Genomic DNA, 25,590 nt, shown 5'->3' on the forward strand with positions numbered 1-25,590 from the left:
CAAGTGCATAAGACCAACCAGAAGAAATGTTAGGTGTTAAATAAGTTAACGATTCATTTCTGGAGATAATTCGTACTTCATTTATTTAAATTAAATTTTGATTAATAATTCAGAATTTCTTTTATAAATTGCTGTGATACTGTTGGATGACTCACGAGTTACTGTGAGTATTTGAGCACTGAAGCTGTTCCGATTGGCTTCCTAACTCATCACCCAACAGAAATTAAACATTTTCCGCGCTTTGCATACAGTTTTGTGCTACGTTTCTGTGTCTCTAGGAGTCGCTCGGGAACCATCTTACTGGCAGATCAGTGTTGAGCCGCGCCACACAAATTTTTGTTAAGATGAATAAAATATTACGTTCTGTCGGTTCTTCTACCGTAAATGTGGAGCGACTACAGTTTCGAACCTTTTAGTGAAGATCTGCAAATTTTAGTAATTTAATTTGGAAGTTATTTGCTTGTGAACCTTCTTGTCATACGTCACACTCCTTGTGGTGTGTTTCGTCAACATCTCGGAACATTTAAGCGAGCACTTCTTTTTAGTAACACCACTGAGTGAATTGATGTAGTAACTCGTGAACAGCTGTCGCTCAGTGACTATAGTCAAAATTTGAAGTAAAACTCGACCAGTTCTAGTTTCGGCAGTAAATACGTACTTTATAGCCATTTAACACTAGTACTGTAGGAACTAAAGCATAATTAACTGAATTTTTAATCTTTTAATGCAAGTTATTTAAAATTCCTCACGCCTAATATTTTTGCAAACTTACAGATGCTGCTTCCAAGCCTGAGTTATGCGGGCTTTGATTGGTATGTATTTAGTAGAATATTCGTCAACATTGGTTTTGTTGGCTGAGCCAATATCTACCAACTCAGAGTGAGGGGGACAGATACAAACAAGCTTAACGAAGTAGGTGGAATGAACTGTTAGAGGTACGAAGAACGAACCCCTCCCGCCGTCGGTGACAGCACTTCCTACACTGTTATGTAAGATAAAACGATGTGCCTAAAATATGAAAACATCGGAAATTAAATTCCTCACATTGGTAAAATGTTTCAGTGGAGTAGATAAAATCATAAAGGACGGTTTGAGGGGAGTACCATATGCGCTGCCAATAACAGTGGAATCAGTACAGAACAAGACGGAAAGAAAGTATTCTGTGAAAGTCACATACAAACCTGAAAGAAATTCTGCATTACAAACCTCCATGCAGAAGATTTATAAAAAGGCGAAAAGATGATTTTATTCGTAGAAGGAGGCAGAAGTAGTCCTGTTTGCAGATGATTGTTGTGAAGTCGAGCAAATAAGCACCAGCAGAGTACATAGGAAATGTTTTCGTGGAAGTTAGTAATCAGGTTTGTACTAATGGGCTACCTTTAAACTTTGAAGAAACACTGAGCATTCACTTTTCTACTGTCATAAATATCCAGCTTTCTATTAACCTAATACATGAATAAGAAAGAAAAAAAGGGTAGAAAGTTGTACATTCCTAGGTGTTCATTTCGCTTAAAACGTAAACTGGGAAAACTATATAGTAGACTTGCTAAAATGTTTTCCGTAAGAATATTTGCTCACTTTCGCGATACGGAAGTCATTACTTTACCATATTTTGTGTATTTCTTTGTCTTATAAAATTCTGTGGTAACTCCTCACTTGTTGTTGTTGTTGTCTTCAGTCCTGAGACTGGTTTGATGCAGCTCTCCATGCTACTCTATCCTGTGCAAGCTGCTTCATCTCCCAGTACCTACTGCAACCTACATCCTTCTGAATCTGCTTAGTGTACTCATCTCTCGGTCTCCCTCTACGATTTTTACCCTCCACGCTGCCCTCCAATGCTAAATTTGTGATCCCTTGATGCCTCAAAACATGTCCTACCAACCGATCCCTTCTTCTAGTCAAGTTGTGCCACAAACTTCTCTTCTCCCCAATCCTATTCAATACCTCCTCATTAGTTACGTGATCTATCCACCTTATCTTCAGTATTCTTCTGTAGCACCATATTTCGAAAGCTTCTATTCTCTTCTTGTCCAAACTACTTATCGTCCATGTTTCACTTCCATACATGGCTACACTCCAAACAAATACTTTCAGAAACGACTTCCTGATACATAAATCTATATTCGATGTTAACAAATTTCTCTTCTTCAGAAACGCTTTCCTTGCCATTGCCAGTCTACATTTTATATCCTCCCTACTTCGACCATCATCAGTTATTTTACTTCCTAAATAGCAAAACTCCTTTACTACTTTAAGTGTCTCATTTCCTAATCTAATTCCCTCAGCATCACCCGATTTAATTTGACTACATTCCATTATCCTCGTTTTGCGTTTGTTAATGTTCATCTTATATCCTCCTTTCAAGACACTGTCCATTCCGTTCAACTGCTCTTCCAAGTCCTTTGCCGTCTCTGACAGAATTACAATGTCATCGGCGAACCTCAAAGTTTTTACTTCGTCTCCATGAATTTTAATACCTACTCCAAATTTTTTTTTTGTTTCCTTTACTGCTTGCTCAATATACAGATTGAATAACATCGGGGAGAGGCTACAACCCTATCTCACTCCTTTCCCAACCACTGCTTCCCTTTCATGCCCCTCGACTCTTATGACTGCCATCTGGTTTCTGTACAAATTATAAATAGCCTTTCGCTCCCTGTATTTTACCCCTGCCACCTTTAGAATTTCAAAAAGTGTATTCCAGTCAACATTGTCAAAAGCTTTCTCTAAGTCTACAAATGCTAGAAACGTAGGTTTGCCTTTTCTTAATCTTTCTTCTAAGATAAGTCGTAAGGTCAGTATTGCCTCACGTGTCCCAACATTTCGACGGAATCCAAACTGATCCTCCCCGAGGTCTGCATCTACCAGTTTTTCCATTCGTCTGTAAAGAATTCGCGTTAGTATTTTGCAGCCGTGGCTTATTAAACTGATAGTTCGGTAATTTTCACATCTGTCAGCACCTGCTTTCTTTGGGATTGGAATTATTATATTCTTCTTGAAGTCTGAGGGTATTTCGCCTGTCTCATACATCTTGCTCACCAGCTGGTAGAGTTTTCTCAGGACTGGTTGTCCCAAGGCCGTCAGTAGTTCTAATGGAATGTTGTCTACTCCGGGGGCCTTGTTTCGACTCAGGTCATTCAGTGCTCTGTCAAACTCTTCACGCAGTATCGTATCTCCCATTTCGTCTTCATCTACATCCTCTTCCATTTCCATAATATTGTCCTCAAGTACATTGCCCTTGTATAAACCTTCTATATACTCCTTCCACCTTTCTGCCTTCCCTTCTTTGCTTAGAACTGGGCTGCCATCTGAGCTCTTGATATTCATACACTTGGTTCTCTTCTCTCCAAAGGTCTCTTTAATTTTCCTGTAGGCAGTATCTATCTTACCCCTAGTGAGATAAGCTTCTACATCCTTACATTTGTCCTCTAGCCATCCCTGTTTAGCCATTTTGCACTTCCTGTCGATCTCATTTTTGAGACGTTTGTATTCCTTTTTGCCTGCTTCATTTACTGCATTTTTATATTTTCTCCTTTCATCAATTAAATTCAATATTTCATCTGTTACCCAAGGATTTCTAGCAGCCCTCGTCTTTGTACCTACTTTATCCTCTGCTGCCTTCACTACTACATCCCTCAGAGCTACCCATTCTTCTTCTACTGTATTTCTTTCCCTTATTCCTGTCAATTGTTCCCTTATGCTCTCCCTGAAACTCTGTACAACCTCTGGTTCTTTCAGTTTATCCAGGTCCCATCTCCTTAATTTCCCACATTTTTGCAGTTTCTTCAGTTTTAATCTACAGGTCAAAACCAATAGATTGTGGTCAGAGTCCACATCTGCCCCTGGAAATGTCTTACAACTTAAAACCTGGTTCCTAAATCTCTGTCTTACCATTATATAATCTATCTGATACCTTTTAGTATCTCCAGGGTTCTTCCACGTATACAACCTTCTTTCATGATTCTTAAACCAAGTGTTAGCTATGATTAAGTTGTGCTCTGTGCAAAATTCTACTAGGCGGCTTCCTCTTTCATTTCTTAGCCCCAATCCATATTCACCTACTATGTTTCCTTCTCTTCCTTTTCCTACACTCGAATTCCAGTCACCCATTACTATTAAATTTTCGTCTCCCTTCACTATCTGAATAATTTCTTTTATTTCATCGTACATTTCTTCAATTTTTTCATCATCTGCAGAGCTAGTTGGCATATAAACTTGTACTACTGTAGTAGGTGTGGGCTTCGTATCTATCTTGGCCACAATAATGCGTTCACTATGCTGTTTGTAGTAGCTTACCCGCATTCCTATTTTCCTATTCATGATTAAACCTACTCCTGCATTACCCCTATTTGATTTTGTGTTTATAAGCCTGTAGTCACCTGACCAGAAGTCTTGTTCCTCCTGCCACCGAACTTCACTAATTCCCACTATATCTAACTTTAACCTATCCATTTCCCTTTTTAAATTTTCTAACCTACCTGCCCGATTAAGGGATCTGACATTCCACGCTCCGATCCGTAGAACGCCAGTTTTCTTTCTCCTGATAACCACATCCTCCTGAGTAGTCCCCGCCCGGAGATCCGAATGGGGGACTATTTTACCTCCGGAATATTTTACCCAAGAGGATGCCATCATCATTTAATCATACAGTAAAGCTGCATGTCCTCGGGAAAAATTACGGCTGTAGTTTCCCCTTGCTTTCAGCCGTTCGCAGTACCAGCACAGCAAGGCCGTTTTGGTTAATGTTGCAAGGCCAGATCAGTCAATCATCCAGACTGTTGCCCCTGCAACTACTGAAAAGGCTGCTGCCCCTCTTCAGGAACCACACGTTTGTCTGGCCTCTCAACAGATACCCCTCCGTTGTGGTTGCACCTACGGTACGGCCATCTGTATCGCTGAGGCACGCAAGCCTCCCCACCAACGGCAAGGTCCATGGTTCATGGGGGGGAGGACTCCTCACTTAGGTAATAAGTATTCATTCCACAAAAGAAAGGAAGTGGAATTGTGTGTGCTGTTCACACAAGTACACATTGCAGGCATCTCTTTATGCAGCTAGAAATATTAGCCACAGCACCACAGTACAGTTATTCACTTATAAAATTTGATCTCAAGAATCCATCTCAGTCTGAGATAAAAAAAAGATATTTACAAGAAGAACTCCAGAAGGAAAAACTATAAATATTGCGTTTTAATGAATATAACTTTTGAAAGAAAAAGGTGAAATATACAGTTATCAAACTCTTTCACAATCCACCCATAGAAATAAAACGTCTGACAGATAGCAACATAGTTTTTAGTTGTAGATTAAAGATATTTCTCCTTCACACCTCCTTCAATACCATAGAGAAATTCTTGAATGGAAATAATGATTTGGTTTTACAAGAAAACACTGTAAATGGCAAGTATGTAGCCATTTAATTTCTTATCAGCTTTTTTATGTACGGTACAGGGTGATTCAAGAAGAAAAATCAGATTTTAGTTATTTCCTACCGACAAACTATTAAAGACAGAAACAGACCTCTCACGTCACTGGATAGAGGAAGGTTCAAAGTTTCACGTTCGCCCATATACCTACCCGTACGTTGGTCTTCCGAGGGTCCGTGTGAACGCATCTCGGATACGCTCGACATTTTCATCAGACGTGCGTGGCCGACCATGCTCTTCTCTTTGCATATGCAACCAGCTTCCAAGAATTTTGTATGCCAGTCATAAATCTGCTTGTGCAGAGGCGGCTTCTTGCTGAACCGACGGCGGAATGCACGTTGCACTTGAATAATGGATTGACTTCGCGCACTCCAACACACAAAATTATTTCTCTCGTAATGTAGTCTCCGTGTCGCTGCAAACAAACAACAGCGCAGTCGTGCCACAACTTTGAATCTTCCTCTACTCAGTGACATGCGCAATATATTTCTATCTTTTATAGTTTGTCTGTAATAAACAATTTAAATCTGTTCTTTCTTTTTGAATCACCATTATTGATCTGTGTGTGTTCTTCTGACACTTTCCCATCATAATGTTTAGCGTGAAAATGATCTGTGGAAAAAAAGTGAAAAAAAGCTGAAAAAACTGAACATATTAGCCAATTTGAAGAAGAAATACAAGGACACAAACAAAAATTTTTGACGGGTTGCGACCTATTTAAAAAGAAAATGGGAGAGAGAGAGAGAGAGAGAGAGAAAGAGAGAGAGAAAGAGAGAGAGACGAAGAACCTAAACTTAAAGAACAAACATTTCTGTCACAGAAAATTTTGATTGTTAGATGTAGGTTTCCTGTAACTTGGGGGAAACTGTTGTCCAGGTTGATTCGAAATGAGCAGTACGAGTCTTTAAACAATGATAACTGAATAAAAATTAGAAATCCTTAGACGCTGCAATGATGCCAATACCCTGCAAAACACTTGTAGTGTCCCTTCGCTGAAAATTTTCTAAATTCCCTTGACCTGGGAAAACAGCGGTCTAAATCGAATCGAAATGAGCAGAATGAGTCTTAAAATCTGATAACTGAATCAAGATTAAAGATCCTTAGACGCTACAAAGCCGCCAACAGCCTACAAAATACGTATATTGCCTCATCGCTAGAGCATGACTGAATAGTATGTACCTAAATCCAAACACGTGTCAAGCGCTATCCCGGACGCACAGCAGGCCTCACATATTCACATGGGGGTTGCTAGAGAACTCTGCTGTTTTCTAGTTTTGGGCGCTGCAACCATTGTCCCAAGTCCCCTCCCTCCCCACCGCCCCCTACCACCACCCCCCACCACTTCGGCCATCTCTCTACAATGGAGTAGGCCCTTTATGTCTGCTAATGAGGTCTGTTCGTCGATCCCGTTAGCCCCGCGCCTTGTCACTGATACTTGGACTGTTTACCTAAATCCCACTGTGAAACGCAAAAGGAATCGCTTCTCGTCCAGCGATCGGTGATACCTCCACTGTATGTAACATTTGCCCTAACTTTCCTTTTCCTCCACGTGACCGAAGAACAACGCTTGCTGCCGTCCGACAACGTGCTACGGGTGCATTTCCGCTACGCATTCTATCCCACTTTTAACACAGAAATTTGATTGACAGATCCGAATCAGCAGCCTACATTACTACTCCTGCACAATAATTCTAATAAGATGTAACAGCCTCTAATTAACCAGTGATAAATAATTACTTAATCTCTGTTCTTGTAACAGTGGTCTGAGCCCCGTGGCCAATACAATTCCTGATCGTACCACAGGATTGGAATAAATAGGTCTTTGGTCATCTTCGCTTAACAGCCAGACGATTTCAGTTAACAACAGTGAAGACCTGGAGAGAAAATCATAGGACAGGTTTTAAGACGATAAGAGGCTACAAACGCGTTAGTTTATAAATTTATTCTCAATTCCATCAAATCTAGCTATGTTTGTTCATTCGACGACACCCTTCTCCAGTTTCGTATTAGCTCTACAGCCTAACGCAGATACTGCTGAAAAGTAATGTATCCGTAGTCCAAAGCACAACCAGCATTAGTTTTCCCTCTAGCCTCAACATTTTGAAAACAGAATGGTAACTGTTACTTCAGGCTATCACTATACACTTAAACCGTAGCACTATTGTTCCTTGCGACCACAGTTCTCGCCTTTGAAAAGTTACGTTTACTTCCCACCATGCATGACATTCAAATCCCATAAGTTCCATCTGTGAATTTTCTAATCCAGGACAGATCCCAAAGTGGGATCGGTGTTACTCGTCGCAGTCAATCAGCTCTGCTCTCTGCTGTTACATAATCAATGGCATTCTCCAAAATAACGAATATTTTGATTGGTTGTGCGTTTTTTTTTTTTTTTTTTTTAACTGCAGTTCTCTTTTGTGCCATTTCGTGTTACATACAAATCTACCCGTGGTCTAGGGGTACCGTCTTTGATTCATAATCAAAACGACTTCGGTCCCGGGTTCGATCCCCGCCACTACCTAAACTTTCATAAATAGACACCATTGGCGACCGAAGACTTCCGGCATAAGAAGTCAGCCTCATTCTGCCAACAGCCTTGTCAAAGAGGGCGGAGGAGCGGATAGAGGTTCAGGGCACTCTCTTGTCCTAGAGGTGGGACATTGCCCCTAAAGGCGGAAGAATCAACAATGATCAACGACATGAGGATGCAGAAGGCAATGGAAACCACTGCATTAAAGACACGTAACGTGTATCCACAGGACATGTGGCCTGTAATTGAAGAAGTGTCATGATGATCTTTCCATTGGCAAAAGATTCCGGAATAGTTCCCCATTCGGATCTCCGGGAGGGGACTGCCAAGGGGGAGGTTACCATGAGAAAAATATTGAATAATCAACGAAAGGATAACTTTCTACTAGTCGGGGCGTGGAATGTCAGAAGCTTGAACGTGGTAGGGAAACTAGAAAATCTGAAAAGGGAAATGCAAAGGCTCAATCCAGATATAGTAGGGGTCAGTGAAGTGAAGTGGAAGGAAGACAAGGATTTCTGGTCAGATGAGTATCGGGTAATATCAACAGCAGCAGAAAATGGTATAACAGGTGTAGGATTCGTTATGAATAGGAAGGTAGGGCAAAGGGTGTGTTACTGTGAACAGTTCAGTGACCGGGTTGTTCTAACCAGAATCGACAGCAGACCAACACCGACAACGATAGTTCAGGTATACATGCCGACGTCGCAAGCTGAAGATGAACAGATAGAGAAAGTGTATGAGGATATTGAAAGGGTAATGCAGTATGTAAAGGGGGACGAAAATCTAATAGTCACGGGCGACTGGAATGCAGTTGTAGGGGAAGGAGTAGAAGAAAAGGTTACAGGAGAATATGGGCTTGGGACAAGGAATGAAAGAGGAGAAAGACTAATTGAGTTCCGTAACAAGTTTCAGCTAGTAATAGCGAATACCCTGTTCAAGAATCACAAGAGGAGGAGGTATACTTGGAAAAGGCCGGGAGATACGCGAAGATTTCAATTAGATTACATCATGGTCAGACAGAGATTCCGAAAGCAGATACTGGATTGTAAGGCGTACCCAGGAGCAGATCACAATATAGTAGTGATGAAGAGTAGGCTGAAGTTGAAGACATTAGTCAGGAAGAATCAATACGCAAAGAAGTGGGATACGGAAGTACTAAGGAATGACGAGATACGTTTGAAGTTCTCTAACGCTATAGATACAGCAATAAGGAATAGCGCAGTAGGCATTACAGTTGAAGAGGAATGGACATCTCTAAAAAGGGTCATCACAGATGTTGGGAAGGAAAACATAGGTACAAAGAAGGTAGCTGCAAAGAAACCATGGGTAACAGAAGAAATACTTCAGTTGATTGATGAAAGGAGGGAGTACAAACATGTTCCGGGAAAATCAGGAATACAGAAATACAAGTCGCTGAGGAATGAAATAAATAGGAAGTGCAGGGAAGCTAAGACGAAATGGCTGCAGGAAAAATGTGAAGACATAGAAAAAGATACGATTGTCGGAAGGACAGATTCAGCATACAGGAAAGTCAAAACAACCTTTGGTGACATTAAAAGCAACGGTGGTAACATTAAGAGTGCAACGGGGATTCCACTGTTAAATGCAGAGGAGAGAGCAGATAGGTGGAAAGAATACATTGAAAGCCTCTATGAGGGTGAAGATTTATCTGATGTGATAGAAGAAGAAACAGGAGTTCGATTTAGAAGAGATAGGGGATCCAGTATTGGAATCAGAATTTAAAAGAGCTTTGGAGGACTTACTGTCAAATAAGGCAGAAGGGATAGATAACATTCCACCAGAATTTCTAAAATCATTGGGGGAAGTGGCAACAAAACGACTATTCACGTTGGTGTGTAGAATATATGAGTCTGGCGACATACCATCTGACTTTCGGAAAAGCATCATCCACACAATTCCGAAGACGGCAAGAGCTGACAAATGCGAAAATTATCGCACAATCAGCTTACAGGAATAATATACAGAAGAATGGAAAAGAAAATTGAGAATGCGATCGGTGATGATCAATTTGGCTTTAGGTAAAGTAAAGGGACGAGAGAGGAAATTCTGACGTTACGGCTAATAATGGAAGCAAGGCTCAAGAAAACTCAAGACACGTTCATAGTGTTTGCCGACCTGGAAAAAGCGTTCGACAATATAAATTGGTGCAAGCTGTTCGAGATTCTGAAAAGGGTAGGGGTAAGCTATAGGGAGAGACGGCTCATATACAATATGTACAACAACCAAGAGGGAATAATAAAAGTGGACGATCAAGAACGAAGTGCTCGTATTAAGAAGGGTGTAATACAAGGCTGTAGCCTTTCGCCCCTACTCTTCAATCTGTACATCGAGGAAGCAATGATGGAAATAAAAGAAAGGTTCAGAAGTGGAATTAAAATACAAGGTGAAAGGATATCAATGATACGATTCGCAGATGACATTGCTATCCTGAGTGAAAGTGAAGAAGAATTGAATGATCTGCTGAACGGAATGAACAGTCTAATGAGTACACAGTATGGTTTGAGAGTAAATCGGAGAAAGACGAAGGTAATGAGAAGTAGTAGAAATGAGATCAGCGAGAAACTTAACATCAGGATTGATGGTCACGAAGTCAATGAAGTTAAGGAATTCTGCTACCTAGGCAGTAAAATAACCAATGACGGACGGAGCAAGGAGGACATCAAAAGCAGACTCGCTATGGCAAGAAAGGCATTACTGGCCAAGAGAAGTCTGTTAATATCAAATACCGGCCTTAATTTGAAGAAGAAATTTCTGAGGATGTACGTCTGGAGTACAGCATTGTATGGTAGTGAAACATGGACTGTGGGAAAATCGGAACAGAAGGGAATAGAAGCATTTGAGATGTAGTGCTATAGACGAACGTTGAAAATTAGGTGGACTGATAAGATAAGGAATTAGGAGGTTCTACGCAGAATCGGAGAGGAAAGGAATATGTGGAAAACACTGATAAGGAGAAGGGACAGGATGATAGGACATCTGCTAAGACATGAGGGAATGACTTCCATGGTACTAGAGGGAGCTGTAGAGGGCAAAAACTGTAGAGGAAGACAGAGATTGGAGTACATCCAGCAAATAATTGAGGACGTAGGTTGCAAGTGCTACTCTGAGATTCAGAGGTTAGCACAGGAAAGGAATTCGCGGCGGGGGCGGGCCGCATCAAACCAGTCAGTAGACTGATGACCAAAAAAAATACATCTAAATCTACATGATCACCCTGCAATTCATAATTAGATGCCTGGCAGAGGTTTCATTCTGTAACATTTGTCACAAACTCGGTGGCAATGGACGTGAGAAATGGCTGAGGGAGAGAAAGAGGAATGTGATACAACGCAAGTAATGAAGAGAGGGAGATTGAAGTAATATGAAAGGCATTTTCTTTGCTTCTTGACACAGAGAAAACTGGCCATGTGTTATTTTTTAGAGAAGTGTTATGTTGTAGACAATGGGAAGTACTCAGGTATTTCTTATATTTAACGGAGCACGGGACTGTGTGCAGACTGGAGGGTAGCTTATTCCAGAGGCGAACAGCAGTGACTGAAAAGAACTTGCAATTGTTTCTGTTTTATGGGGAGGGGCAGCTAGGATACTAAATAAATGAGACTATGTATTTCGGTTATGATACGTGACGTGAAGTGCTAAGGTGCATGCACACTAACGAACCAATGAAGCAAACTTAGCGTACGGTCGTTCTGTAACTTGTCTGCTGCTACCATCGTATCTGGACTTACGAATTATTTTGTCAGATAGACAGATGTTGCAGATGCTATATACACGAGCATTCGTAGTCAGTTCCAACTGTCAAAAGTGCGTGTTGTGTTGGATTAGATCGCAATAGTGGAGTTTCGGCAGAACGAGTGATTGCACGGCGTGTACGTTTCACAATATGTTCCCGAACATCTGGAGTGCATACAGCCCAGCAGAAGCGTTCCTGTATGTGGTGATAGCACTTTCTGCACAACTGAGCTGCTCTTCCAAAGTTACATTCAAGTTCCTCAGCGCTTTCTGAAATGGTAGTGGGATGATGTGAGAGAAGAATATGAGACAATTTGTCACCGAATTCAGAACTAATTAATTTTTATTGGGTAGTAAATTTACTTATGATTTCTTCGCATTTCGTTCAAGTCGTAGATCCTGCGTGCGTCTAACCACTGAAGACAGGAGGTGACAGTATAGATATCCTTAGGTTTGCCACTTGAACTTGTCTAGCTACGTAAGTTTTTATTCTCTCTTAAATTATTAATGAGCAAGCGGGAATACGGGTATGTTGAATATTAAGCGGTGTCTGAGTGGAGAGAGAAGAGCTACAACTAGGAAAAGTTTTATTAACCTGTCTAAAAATCTCTTAGGTTTTGCAACTGACAAAGAACATCCCAGCCGCCACCCAGCATTTCATTTCCAGAGACGGCAAATAATTATGGTGCAAGAACAAGAGGCACTAAATTCACAACCAGCAATTATTTTCTAAAGAGTTCGGTAAACATGGCATAATAATATAATCAGTCTTTGTATTCTGTCCATTTTGGAATGATGCGTCTATAGCTGCCCCAGGCGACTGCTATTGCTTGGCTCACTGATTACATAAGACGTTAGAAAATTTAGTTCTACGAGTCGCATTATTGCAAAAATATACGCTGTCCAGTCACATTAATGCGACCACCTGTTAAAAGCCTGAATAACCACTTTTTGCAGCGCGAACGGCTGCGAGACTTGAAGGAAGGGGGGCAGTGAGGTTCTGGACGGTACCGACGGGGCTGTGGAGCGATGCCGACTCCAGATGCGCTAGGTTTCTCGGCTGGTGCGAACACTACGATGGATGTGATCGGACAGATTCACGAATTGGTTTAAATCTGTGCAGTGCGGTGGCCAGGGCAGTACGGCAAATGTATCCTGCGACACTTCGAACCACGCACGTGATCTGTGACTAGTTGCGTTGTCCTGCTGGTAGATGCCATCGTGCAGAGGAGAAACAAACTGCATGTAAGGGTGTAAATGGCCACCAAGGATAGATGCATATTTGTGTTGATCCATTTTGCCTTTCAGAATGACGAGATCATCCAGAGAATAGCACGATAACCTATTCCAGACCATACCACTCCCTCCTGGTGAGGCTTACAGACATTTCACGCTGTACATGCCAACGGCGATCTATCCGATGGAACACAAAACGTGACTCATCTGAAAATGCCACCTGTCACCAGAGGGTGGCAATACTGGAGTGCAAATTGGAAATTTTGTCGCCGACGAGCAGCAGTTAGCATGGGTATAAGAACGAAGATCCTGCTGCATAGGCCCATACCAGCAACTTCCACCGAATGGTCGTTCTGGAGATAGTGTTGGTAGCCCCTTGGCTCATATGGGCGGTCAGTTTCTCAACAGTTGTACGTCTGTTCGGTTGTGCACATCTCCGAAGCCACCATTTACCCCTGTCCTCTAAGGCCCATGGTGCACCGCAGTTTTCTCGGAGCCGTCTTTCGCTAGCGCTATTTTGCCATGCGTAGTAACAGAGGGACGCGGATAGTTAAAAAAAATAGCCGTTTCGGAAATGCCCGTAGGCCAATATGAATGCCCTTTTGGACGTCAGATAAACTGATCCGTTCCCGCATTACGAAAACGATCGCAATTTTTCCTACACCACCGACACGCATTAGACAGCCTTCACTGTTAATGCTGCCACCTGCAGTCTGTGGATTCTTATTAGACAGCTGACGTCGAACACAGGCCTTGGACACATTAATGTGACTGGATCGTACATTATGCTTGTAATTAAGTGATCAATGGTTTAGTTTACGAATGAAATTGAAGTGACTATTGCGCTCAGTTTATCTTCAGCCAGTTTCCCTAGCGTGCAGATTTCAAATCGCTTCGTGAAACGTATGTCAGTGCTTTAGGGGAGGATATTGTGGCTGTTTTCAGCCCGTTATCCTATATAGATCCTGGTTTTGCTATGTTCGCCTATCGAGATGACTGATATCCATTGTCTGACGTATGCCATTAAGCCACGGAAGTTTACGGATGCACCTCCACCGTACTAAAATTCCTCCACCCACAGTTTTTGGCAGCACTAACAGTACAGAAGGTCACCTCAGTCACGTGCTCTATGCATGTGCAAAATGGGAGAGGCACAGACAATCGGTTTTCTAATAATTACGTCGCCTGAAAGTACAGTTTCCTACTAGTGCCGCCAATCTACTTTATTTGAGCAATCATCACATATACGAAAAGAGCGTTTTCAACTTTTAAAAGCTGCCAAGGTATCTCTGTAGTAATAATGCACCTCTGGCAACTAATTTAACCGTCGTATGTTAATATGTATTGTATATGTATAGTTATTTCAGTTTAGGCTCTGAACACTTGTATTTTTGTTCTCCTCCTGTTTTCGTTTTATTTCTCAGCTGGTGGTCTCAGGACAAATAATTCTTTTAAACTGTGTAAATTTTTTACACAGAATGTCCACTAGCTTTGTTAAACGTACATCTGCACGTTTATTTATATCTCTGCCACTATACTATTTCTCATTGTTAATGTTGTTACACTGTTCTTCCATCTTTTCCTTTAAATTACTAAAACCTATTGTAAAATATCTTACATGCATGTCAATCAACGGAGGGCTTCTAAAGAACTTTACTGTACCTGTATCACTATGATGTCATCAATTTATGTTTTGCAATGTGTATCAGCTATTTACCCTTTAGCTGGCTAAATGGCCGTTAGCTGCCGAAGGACAAATAACACATCAAAAAAAGTTTTCCAATAGCTCGGTTCCTAGAGTTCCAGAACCTGTACAGAACAATGGAATATAGATCAACATAAACATCATTTACGCTCTTCTAATTGCTCACGGAAAACCACACATTGCATGTTGTACCACCATACAGCGAGATCTTCAGAGGTAGTGGTCCAGATTGCTGTACACACCGGTACCTCTGATACAAAGTAACATGCCCTCTTGCATGATTGTATTCGTTGTTGCATAGTATCCACAAGTTCATAAAGATACTGTTGGTCCAGATTGTCCCACTCCTCAACGGCGATTCCGCGTAGATCCCTCAGAGTGGTTGGTGCGTAACGTCGTCCATAAACTGCCCTTTTCAATCTATCCCAGGCATGTTGGATTGGGTTCATGTCTGGAGAACATGCTGCCCACTCTAGTCGAGCGATGTCGTTGTCCTGAAGGAAGTCATTCACAAGCTGTGCACGATTGGGGCGCGAATTGTCGTCCATGAACGCGAATGCCTCGCCAATATGCTGCCGATATGGTTGCACTACCGGTTGGAGGATGGCATTCACGTATCGTACAGACGTTACGGCGCCTTCCATTACCACCAGCGGCGTACGTCGGCCGTACATAATGCCACGCCATGACGGCAGGGAACCTCCACAGTGCTGCACTCGCTGGACAGTGGGTCCAAGGCGTTCATTCTGACGGGGTTGCATCAAGTCACGTCTCCGACGATTGTTTGGTTGAAAGCATTTGCGATTCTCATCGGTGAAGAAAACATGATGCCAATTCTGAGCGGTCCATTCGGCACGTTGTTGGTCCCATCTGTACCGCGCTACATGGTGTCGTGGTTGCAAAGATGGGCCTCGCCATGGACGTCGAGAGTGAAGTTGCGCATCATGCAGCCTACTGCGCACAGTTTGAGTCATAACACGACGTCCTGTTGCAGCTCGAAAAGCATTGTGGTGGCGTTGCCGTCAGGGTTCATCCGATCCGTAATCCTTAGGTAGCGGTCATCCACTGCAGTAGTAGCCCTTGGGCCGGCTGAGCGAGGCATGTCATCGACAGTTCATGTCTCCCAGTATCTCCTCCATATCCGAACAACATCGCTTTCGTTCACTCCGAGACGCCTGGACACTTCCCTTGTTGAGAGCACTTGCTGGCACAAAGTAACAATGCGGACGCGATCGAACCGCGGTTCTGACCGTCTAGCCATGGTTGAACTACAGACAACACGAGATGTGTACCTCCTTCCTGGAGGAATGACAGTAACTGGTCGGCTGTCGGACCCTCTCTGTCTAATAGGCGCTGCTCATGGATGGTTGTTTACATCTTTGGGCGGGTTTAGTGACGTCTCTGAACAGTCAAAGCGACTGTGTCTGTGATACAATATCCACAGTCAACGTGTATCTTCAGGAGTTCTGGGAAACGGGGTGATGCAAAACTTTTTTTTGATGTGTGTAATTAAATATAAGCAGCAGTCAAATGAAAACGAGACAGATGTAAAAAAATAAGAAACAGGTTATTATTTCAAAAGTATTCGCAGTGACTGTTAATAGTCTCATATATCAGCCATTGTGAGACAAGACGGCCAATACCTTGATGGAAAAGTGTTTGCGGTTGCTTACGAAACCGTGATTGTACCCAGGCGTGCTACCTTTTCTTCCGACCGTCGACCACTAATATCTGGCGGGACTGGGATTGTATGGAGAATGTGTAAGGGCTTCCTAGCAAAACTACTGCAGAGTAGTTGAAAAAATGGGCACGCCACCAGTATCATACCTTTCTGACTGTAAGACCAGTTGCTCTTTGACTTTCTGGAGCACAGTGCCACAATTAACGCACAGCGGTAAGTGGACACTTTACAAAATCTGAAGCCCAGGAATGTTGACGGACGGCATCATGTCCTTACAAGATAATGCCAGCTCACTTGGTGCCCAAGTGGTTTCGACTACGCTGCAGGTGCTGCGCTGGAAAGTACTTACATACCCTCCACACAGTTCCGTCTCTCCCGAAGAGATTTCCATATTTTTCGAGTCCTGAAGAAAGACATTCCCGGCCTTCGATTTGCTTCGGACTAAGAGTTGCATGCCTGGATTCAACCGTGGTTCCGTAGGCAACCGCAAACATTTATCGAAAAGCGCATTGACCGTTTTCTCTCATAATGGGCTAAATGTTACTTGCATTTTTTTAGCTTTCACGTTTCCATTTGACTTCTCCTTATAAATAAGCAACGACAATCATTTACTCTTTGGCAGTCCTACTTTTAATTTAATTATGTTTTTAGTAGCGCAGGAGCGACGGAGTCATTTTGATACTGCGAGATGCTAATCTAAGGCCCCAGTAATTATTTTAAAACTGGTTAACACAATTTTCCCCTTAATTCTATGTTTCACCTAAGCCACATTATAAAAACACACGTTTATTCTGAACATTTTGAGACATAAAGACCGATTTAGTAGTGGAGGGAAATGTGGGGAGTAAAAATCGTAGAGGGAGACCAAGAGATGAATATAGTAAGAAGATTCAGAAGAGGCTTACAAAGGATAGAGTAGCTAGGAGAGCTGCATCAAATCAGTCTTTGGACTGAAAATATCTTTAGACTGAAAAGCACAAGAACAAAAACACTAACGCTAAGATTCTAGGCTATCTAATTACATTCAAAAAGAAGCGTCCTCTTCGTTTTCGAGAGGAGAATCGCCATTAATTAAAGTAAAACTGGAAGACGGTGGCATATAAAACGATATTTATAGGAGAACAATATTGATGTCATTTACACACAAGGAGAACAGTGTTGGGATCCTGATTGTCACCTATGGCACTCCTCAGAGAATATGTTCCTAGGAAAACTCTTCATTCCTACGCACAACGCGCTGCTGTTTGTTTCTCGTGCAGCATTATGTCTACTGTAGAGCATTATCTGAAAGTATGTTGTATTTTTTAAGCAGTACGTCAATGTTGATAACATCAAATGTCAAAGGTTAGTAGTGTCAACATTTACGTTGATCAAATCGCTCTCCTCGTTCACGCTAAGACTGTTGGTGACTGAACTGTAACACAAGAACAGAGCGACGGTAGTTTTTTGTTATAACGGTGCTATAAATTACCAAATACGTCTTGGGGAGCTGGTACCAACAACTTGGGAACAAGCAACATCTCTTTGGTTTACTTTGCTGCTGAGTATTATGCCCCCGTTTGGATCAACAGCCACCACGCAGCTCTTGTTGACGTCCAGCTCAAACAAGCCTTGAGATTAGTTACGGGAACAATCAAGACAACACCAGCTCAGTGACACAGCACTGCCCCAGACCAGACGTCATGCTCCTCTAAAATCTCACCTTAAAAATGTTCTAAAATGCCAGCATTCACGCTGATTCTATATAATTTACTATTGAACATATGGAAATAAGGCTGAAATCAAGAAATCTGCAGTGCGTACAGCAACAACTTCAAAACTTTACTACAGACGAGCAATGGCGATCATAGTGGATACAAGAACTCAGAAAGTATAACCTCATAAAAGAGTCGACAATAAAAATTGATGATTCAGACCAGAGTAGAAAGGTGCAGTTCATCCTCAACAGAATCAGTGGTGGGCAGGCAATATGCAGTAAATCACTGTTCCAATAGAGACTGGCCGAACAGTCATAAGACAAATGAGAAGCCAAAGAGTATTCTTCCAAATAGCCTTGGAATGCCGAAATATCCACTTTGAAGAGTAGCTTCAAGAAATTCACATTTCGCCTGCAGCACTGGTCTACACAATTGTAACCTGTGTCTGTGTATCCACTTTTTAAATTCTTAAATTTCACTTTTTATTCATGTTTTACCATGTTTGTATAATTTCTGTTCGTCTTTATGTTATTTACCTGGTTTTTGTCAAGCAATGTATACCGTGCGTATACTACATCGGAGCGCCGTAGAAAAATGCGGCGCTGTGTCGACTCCCTTCAGTCCGTTCGGGTAATTACGGGCTGAGGACTTGCTCAGCCGCGGACGGCCGGTGCCCGAGGCGTGCCCCGCTGACAGGACACGGCGGGCAGGAAGGTCGGACTATCCGGTGGCGGCTTTGATGTCTGCAGGCCCGCCGAGACAAAAGACGGCCACCCCGCCTCGGCCGCGGCCGTCGCGGCCGATGATTAATAACGCGAGCCCGGCCACCTGTTGGGCCGCTCCTCTGGTATGCGCCGGACCGCCTGATAAACGCACATACCACTCAGCCCGCGGCTCTGGCTCACCGGTAACGCACCGCACTGCCTGCCCGCCGCGGCAGTTATCCCGTGTCGGAATGCTTCGCAGTCTACTTTTTCGGTGCACAACAGGACTTACATAAAACGTTCGAGTCCTATGCTTCACTGAGAACATAAATGCAGAAATGCGTACAGCCCAACCGCCAATACGTCCTCTCATATGTGAACGAGCTAGGACCCAGCAAAGAGCTGGGTTGTCAGGTTCTAAACAAGGCTGACGGTGCTCTAGGTAGAACTGAAATTTTTCAGCACCGATTAGCACAGCGAGAGCGCCAGGCTCACAGGTCGAAGACTTCGCCTCTGCGGTCGTTAAAGCCGAGTGACGCATAAGCGATAGGACGCCGCTCCCTGCCCTGTTCAGGCAACAACACGGCTGCTGTTCCTGGACGTGAAGCATCAATTTGTAAAGTAAAGGTTACATGAAAATTCTGGAGGTCCATACCGGGGTGTTACTGAGGGCGCTCTTCATAGGGGCGTCATAGGCGGCTTGCTAACTTTCAGTCCACTGAATTCGTGAGCTTTCCTGCGTAACAAGAGAGATGGATCCACCATCTCGGCGAACTTACGAATGAGCTTCCGAAAAAAAAAATATCATCTCTATAAGCTGAGCTAGTCCCTTTTTGGTTCTAGGAGGACGAAAATTTTGAATAGCCCGAGTCCACAAACGTCCATACAAACTCGATCAGCCGAAACTAAGTGACCCAAAAAAGGGATCTCAGACAGCACTAAATTGCCCTTTGACGGTTTTGCAGTTAAACTCGTCTTCCACAACCTTGCCAGTACCTGGCGGAGTTGCTGCAGATGGTTCAAATGGCACTGAGCACTATGGGACTTAACATCTGAGGTCTTGAGTCCCCTAGAACTTTAAGAACTACTTAAATCTAACTATCCTAACGACATCACACACATCTATGCCCGAGGCAGGATTCGAACCTGCGACCGTAGCGGTCTCGCGGTTCCAGACTGAAGCACCTAGAACCGCTCGACAACAGCGGCCGGCTGCTGCAGATGTTCGAGAAATGTATTGCTGTAAATGACGACACCATCCAAGTAATTATAAACAAATTGGAGCTTGATATCACCTAAAAGAGAACTGAGCAAGTTCCTTCTCCTTCAAAGCTCGACGTTTCTAGACCTCTGTTGGGATCTCCTTCAGGATTCCTCTGACGTCTCCGGTTAACCGTTCGGCAGGCCGGGGACACCAGGCGGCTCCTGAAGGAATCCCGGCGGTGGGGCCAAACTTCGAAGCACTGAATGTTCAACTAACGGAGGACAATAATGCCTTCGACACACGGCTCGAGTTACCTGACGTTAACGTGGTGCTCTGTGAGTTTTGTGACGTAACTTACTGATGTTTCGAGTAGAGGAGTTATTGCGTCACGTGAAATCCAAAATAAGTTCTGCGATATTTCGGCAAAGTGCCACTTAAAGTAGAACCAATAAGAAGCAAGAACGCTCGCTACGCCGTAAGCAGAACATGCGAGACAAAACACTATTTATGTTATACCTTACTCCCTATGAATATTGCCGGCCGAAGTGGCTGTGCGGTTGTAGGCGCTACAGTCTGAAGCCGAGCGACCGCTACGGTCGCAGGTTCGAATCCTGCCTCGGGCCTGGGTGTGTGTGATGTCCTTAGGTTAGTTAGGTTTAATTAGTTCTAAGTTCTAGGCAACTAATGACCTCAGAAGTTAAGTTACATACCGCTCAGAGCCATTTGAACCTATGAATATTGTTGTTGTTGTTGTTGCTGTGGTCTTCAGTCCTGAGATTGGTTTGATGCAGCTCTCCATGCTACTCTATCCTGTGCAAGCTTCTTCATCTCCCAGTACGTACTGCAACCTACATCCTTCTGAATCTGCTTAGTGTAGTCATCTCTTGGTCACCCTCTATGATTTTTACCCTCCACGCTGCCCTCCAATACTAAATTGGTGATCCCTTGATGCCTCAGAACATGTCCTACCAATCGATCCCTTCTTCTGGTCAAGTTGTGCCACAAACTTCTCTTGTCCCCAATCCGATTCAATACTTCCTCATTAGTTATGTGATCTACCCATCTAATCTTCAGCTTTCTTCTGAAGCACCACATTTCGAAAGCTTCTATTCTCTTCTTGTCCAAACTATTTATCGTCCATGTTTCGCTTCCATACATGGCTACACTCCATACAAATACTTTCAGAAATGACTTCCTGACACTTAAATCTATACTCGATGTTAACAAATTTCTCTTCTTCAGAAACGCTTTCCTTGCCATTGCCAGTCAACATTTTATATCCTCTCTACTTCTAGCATCATCAGTTATTTTGCTCCAGAATAGCAGAACTCCTTTACTACTTTAAGTGTCTCATTTCCTAATCTAATTCTCTCAGCATCACCCGACTTAATTCGACTACATTCCATTATCCTCGTTTTGCTTTTGTTGATGTTCATCGTATATCCTCCTTTCAAGACACTATCCATTCCGTCCAACTGCTCTTCCAAGTCCTTTGCTGTCTCTGATAGAATTACGATGTCCTCGGCGAACCTCAAAGTTTTCATTTCTTCTCCATGGATTTTAATACCTACTCCTAATTTTTCTTTTGTTTCCTTCACTGCTTGCTCAATCTACAGATTGAATAACATCGGGGAGAGACTACAGCCCTGTCTCACTCCCTTCCCAACCACTGCCTCCCTTTCGTGCCCCTCGACTCTAATAACTGCCATCTGGTTTCTATACAAATTGTAAATAGCCTTTCGCTCCCTGTATTTTACCCCTGCCGCCTTCATAATTTGAAAGAGAGTATTCCAGCCAAAATTGTGAAAAGCTTTCTCTAAGTCTACAAATGCTAGAAACGTAGGTTTGCCCTTCCTTAATCTAGCTTCTAAGATAAGTCGTAAGGTCAGCATTGCCTCACGTGTTCCAACATTTCTACGGAATCCAAACTGATCTACCCCGAGGTCGGCTTCTACCAGTTTTTCCATTCGTCTGTAAAGAATTCGTGTAATTATTTTGCCGCTGTGGCTTAGTAAACTGATTGTTCGGTAATTTTCACATTTGTCAACACCTGTTGTCTTTGGGATTGGAATTATTACATTCTTCTTGAAGTCTGAGGGTATTTCGCCTGTCTCATACATCTTGCTCACCAGATGGTAAAGTTTTGTCAGGACTGGCTCTCCCAAGGCCGTCAGTGTTTCCAATGGAGTGTTGTCTACTCCGAGGGCCTTGTTTCGACTCAGGTCTTTCAGTGCTCTGTCAAACTCTACACGCAGTATCGTATCTTCCATTTCATCTTCATCTACATCCTCTTCCAATTCCATAATATTGTCCTCAAGTACATCGCCCTTGTGCAGACCCTCTATATACTCCTTCCACCTTTCTGCTTTCCCTTCTTTGCTTAGAACTGGGTTTCCATCTGAGCTCTTGATGTTCATACAAGTGGTTCTCTTATCTCCAAAGGTCTCTTTAATTTTCCTGTAGGCAGTATCTATCTTACCCCTAGTGAGATAAGCCTCTACATCCTTACATTTGTCCTCTAGCCATGCCTGCTTAGCCAGTTTGCACTTCCTGTCGATCTCATTTTTGAGACGTTTGTATTCCTTTTTGCCTGCTTCATCTTCTGCATTTTTATATTTTCTCCTTTCATCAATTAAATTTAATATTTCTTCTGTTACCCAAGGATTTCTATTAGTCCTCGTCTTTTTACCTAATGATCCTCTGCTGCCTTCACTGCTTCATCCCTCAAAGCTACCCATTCTTCTTCTACTGTATTTTTCCCCCATCCCTGTCAATTGTTCCCTTATGCTCTCCCTGAAACTCTGTACAACCTCTGGTTCTTTAGTTTATCCAGGTCCCATCTCCTTAAATTCCCACCTTTTTGCAATTTCTTCAGTTTTAATCTAGAGGTCATAACCAATAGATTGTGGTCAGAGTCCACATCTGCCCGTGGAAATGTCTTACAATTTAAAACCTGGTTCCTAAACCTCTATCTTACCATTATATAATCTATTTGAAACCTGTCAGTATCTCCAGGCTTCTTCCATGTATACATTCTTCTTTTATGTTTCTTGAACCAAGTGTTAGCTATAATAAGTTGTGCTCTGTGTAAAATTCTACCAGGCGGCTTCCTCTTTCATTTGGTACCCCCAATCCATATTCACCTACTACGTTTCCTTCTCTCCCTTTTCCTACTACCGAATTCCAGTCACCCATGACTATTCAATTTTCGTCACCCTTAACTATCTGAATAATTTGTTTTATTTCATCACACATTTCTTCAATTTCTTCGTCATCTGCAGAGCTAGTTGGCTTATAAACTTGTACTACTGTAGTAGGTGTGGGCTTCGTATCTATCTTGGCCACAATAATGCGTTCAATATGCTGTTTGTAGTAGCTTACCCGCATTCCTATTTTCCTATTCATTATTAAACCTACTCCTGCATTACCACTATTTGATTTTGTGTTTATAACCCTGTAGTCACTTGACCAGAAGTCTTGTTCCTCCGCCACCGAACTTCACTAATTCCCATTATATCTAACTTTACCCTAACCATTTCCCTTTTTAAATTTTCTAACCTACCTGCCCGATTAAGGGATCTGTCATTCCACGCTCCGATCCGTAGAACGCCAGTTTTCTTTCTCCTATGTTCTTTGAAAGCACCTGAGCGTTGAATGTCTCGAGGAAGCGTTGTTATTACTGCTGTAGTAAAATGACGGGGAACTACGTAATGATGGGTAAAGAAATTTCGTATTTAGTTATTTTCGCATTACAATTCGCCTTTTATGAAAGTAAGCTCTTTTAAGGCAATAGCACATTGAAGATCCACGAAAAACATGTCGTTATAATTAAATGTCAGTTAAAAATACATTGGTGATTAAAATCTTAATGCCTTAAAATGAAATACAAGATAAATTATTACAAAATTTCAATGTGGCGTAGGCAGACGCGGCTCCACGTTATGGAATAGCAAGGTTCGAACCTAGAATGGTTGGCGACCAGCTCTATCCAATTTTTACTTATTTTTTTCCACCATCGCGTTTTCTAAAAGACTGGGACTTACTCATGAAATCAATAGACATAATTTCCGCAGTATTTGATGTTAATGTAAATTTAAGTGCGATCTCTGTCAGGAGTGAATTTGTTTGTCTTTGTGAAGTTTTATAAGCTAAATCATCTTGCTCAAGTTGGAAGCTCCTCTTGAGATTTGTCTATGTTTGCTGTTTAAAATTTAAGCCGATGTCCTTACTGGCTTTTCTTTTTATATTATTATATGCTCTCGGATACTGGAGATTTTGTTTGTATCACAGACAAAAGAACAACATGACTAGCATATGGACCAGGGAGGAAATGTGCGTCTTAATAGACCTAACGTAGGAATGTTACGTGCGTCCAGTTTCGTGAGCAAACTGTATGGTTTGCTAGCCAAATAAAGCCGACAACAGCCACTGAAGAGAGCTGAAAGCGCAAAACCACGCTAATCGTCTCGTCCCGTGTGCCAACATCGTTGTGTCTCGTGTTGGATATCCCGTCCGCATCCATGTCAACGTTAGCTGCCTTGTTCCACGTGACGACGGCTTAAAGGGTTCGTTTGAGCAGCTGCGTTTCGTTATTTTCGTGTCTTCTGTTTTTATAAGGGACGATCAAAAGGTTTCCATTTGAGGGCGTTGCTGCAGCATATTTGCAACGCAGCACGACTCCGATGCGGATAACTAGCATTCGGGAGGATCAAAGTGCAAATGCACGTCTATGCATCCAGATTTCAAGGGCAACGGCTAATTCCTTCCCTATCCTTGTGCTCTAACGATCTCGATGTCGGCAGAACGTTAAACTCTGTTGTTCCTCTTTTTTCTTCTGGTGCGGGTATATAAGCACCGACTTGTAGGCAGTGGTTAGTGTAGCATTCGTGTCTTTCTGACGAGCGTGCGGTAAATGTGCAAACGTGAGCTATGCCGAAATTATCACCAAATACGTCCAAACAGGATAACGTGCAGTTATTGTTTTCGTGGTTTCCGAAGGATGAACACTGGTAGACATCCATCGGAAAATGAAAAATGTGTAACAGTGAAAAATATGTATGTGGTAGCATACCCTTCGAAAACCACCGTTGTGGGTTGGTGCACGACAACGGATGCTGCAGCTTCACGAAAACGCACATCCTCATATCGCAAATACCCTAACGCGAAAGTGACCCAAATGGGAATCACTCGACCACCTGCCCTATAGTCCTGTTCTCTCCCTGTGCGATTGTCATGCTTTAGGTTCCTTAAAAAATGTGCTGAAGGGTCGAGGATCCCTGATGGACAAAGATGTGCAGCTGGCAGTTGCGGACTTTTCACGCAACAAGACACGATGTTTCACCAAACGGGTGTTTCCACACTGGTGCGTTGTTGGAGACATCGCCTGAATTCTCACGCGATTTCGCCTGACTGGCATAAGGATTCTGGTTCTGGAGTGCACGGCCTTACGGTCTTCAAACGGAAACTTTACGATCATCCCTCATACTTTGTATACAACTCTCATGTATAAAAAAAAACTTTGCCTAGTTTCTATTGCCTGGTTTCAACTTTTCGTTCAATTTGAACTACACGTTTTCATCTCCTCGCGCGAATAGCATTAACGGATCACAAATAATGTCATAGTAAAGAACGAGTCACGAGAGAATACTACAAGAAA

The sequence above is a fragment of the Schistocerca gregaria genome, chromosome 6 (genome assembly GCF_023897955.1).
Source record: "Schistocerca gregaria isolate iqSchGreg1 chromosome 6, iqSchGreg1.2, whole genome shotgun sequence".
NCBI classification, from domain to species: Eukaryota; Metazoa; Arthropoda; class Insecta; order Orthoptera; family Acrididae; genus Schistocerca; species Schistocerca gregaria.